The sequence below is a fragment of the Eptatretus burgeri genome, chromosome 6, assembly GCF_056783735.1.
Source record: "Eptatretus burgeri isolate ZD-2024b chromosome 6, Ebu_testis_v1, whole genome shotgun sequence".
Classification (NCBI taxonomy): Eukaryota; Metazoa; Chordata; class Myxini; order Myxiniformes; family Myxinidae; genus Eptatretus; species Eptatretus burgeri.
In genome coordinates this window covers 113,341,470-113,343,522 of record NC_140966.1, presented here as the reverse complement: position 1 = coordinate 113,343,522, position 2,053 = coordinate 113,341,470, and positions in this window count along the sequence as shown.

The window sequence follows — 2,053 nt, the reverse complement described above, 5'->3', positions numbered from 1 at the left end:
CGCGGACGGACACAAGTTTGGCTGGAAGTGGTGAATTTGGATCGGACTGGTTCTCCAGGCGAGCGTGTGTGTGAAGCTCCGTGTGGCCTGCGCCGCACGTTCTGTTCGCAGAGCGCGCGAAGCAGTTTCTCCGATGCGTTTCCGCGTGCCCCGGCTTGCGTGAGAAATCGCGTGGGTTCGGGGTGCGAGTGACGTCATGGGGGATTCCTTTGTGCGGGTTCCGGGCGAGCAGAGCACACGGGCCCGCGTGGGGAACCCCTCGAAACGCGAGGATTGCTTGTGATGCACAGTGACATCATGGCTGCACGCATGGTTGGAATCCGGCAGGAGGGACATCCCTGCCAGATGTTACCGTCCGAGAGGAAGGGATGAGGAGCGCGAAGCTCGAACAGCTGCCATGACGTCACGGGAAAAGAGCGCGGTTTGCGAATTGCTGCGCTGTTGCACAAGGAAAATGAGGAAGAAAAAAAAAGAGAAAAGCAAGCCTCGCTACTTCGGGAAAACAGGAGCCCAGGCAGGGGGTAGGAGACCCCCTTGTTTCGCGCACAGGAAGACAACTGGTTAGGGGGATGGGTTAGAGTTAGTTAGACTGGCTTCATGGGGACGTGAGTTTTTCCTCATGAAGCCCGTGGAATGGATTAGTTGGAGGGATTTCAGCTTAGATTTAGAAAATGGGAATTTTTGATTATTTGGAGACACTGACAGACTTTGTGTAGAGTGGACGTAGCTTAGCTACGTTTCGTAAAAGGATGTGCTATAGTTTAAGGGATGACGAGGGAGCACGAGTTAGTTGAGGGATCTAGTGAGAAGAATGGCAGTGTTCAGTGATGTGAGCGATGATATGTGTTGAAAAGTGAAAAATGTACTTGACGAGTGAGTGAGGGCCAGCGGGCCTGTGTGAATGGAGCGAATGTGGTATGCATGGTGCGATGAGTGATTGGGGGAGGAGTGATTCCCACCCAAGGACCCCGGGGTCAGAGTAATGTTAGTTAGTGGGTTAGCCAAATTGACAAAATGGAAGTCGTTTTGCTGTTGGTGCGAGTGTAGGCCTGAAACCCGTTTGGAGGGGTGCAGGAGTCCTGTTGACGTGCAGGGAGCGTGGCTGTGAACGGTGAGTATTGCTTAGTGGGCATCCAGGGCACCGGAGTAGTCGGCCACGGTAGGCCAAGGGCCCAAGAGGGGCCTGGATAGCGTCGTGGGCACGGGTGGGCCCGCATGAAGCGGGACCCGGAGCGCTAATGGCCGCGTGGGCAGTGTCGTGGGCACGGGCACCTGGAGAAAAGGGGCCCATGGCACCAGCCTTCCACGTGAGCGTCGAGGGGGAGTAGCCAGGGATGGCACTCCCCAGATCATAGGGAGCTGGTAGGCTTGGGGACAGTCTGAGGGCCCAGGGGTGCCATGGTTGGAGAATCGGCAGAGGGTAGTTCCTGCTAAGTGAGCCACGCTGACCAGCCACGAAACCGTGCGAGGGCACGAGGGAAAATTTGAGGGCAAGGCCCAAATTTCTGAGGACACCAACACAGGCGACGGCAATCTTGGTTGGTATAATCAATAGTTTAAGTGACAGGCACTTTTGAAAAGCCCCGGGGTAGTTTAAGGTTAATAAATGTTAGGGTAGATAGGAAAATGTAGCCCTCCGCACCATCCATCCCTTCGCTCTCGGTAGGCCGCTGGACCCACCTTGGGTAAGATCGCTGAAATCTGAGGAGGCCATTCTGAGGCTTCATTGGGCCTCGAGACAGGATGCTAGCTCTTCCTTATTCCCCTCCAGGAAGGGAACGTAGGGGTTGGGAGAAGGCTGGGATGACGATAGGTTAGCCGGACAGAGACAATAAAGGCGGTTAGGGAGACAAAATTATAAAAGGGCAAAATAAAATAAGATGGCGGTAAATTTGTTTTGTTGTGCAAACTAAGGGAGTGGGTATGGACAGAGACAGGCAAAGGCGATAGGTTGGGGGAGACAGTCGGGTCGGTCCGAGCCCGCCTTCAGAGCGTCCGGCACCACCGCACTCCCTCCACAAACCTCCAGAACGAGACAAGAGGCCGGCCAGCT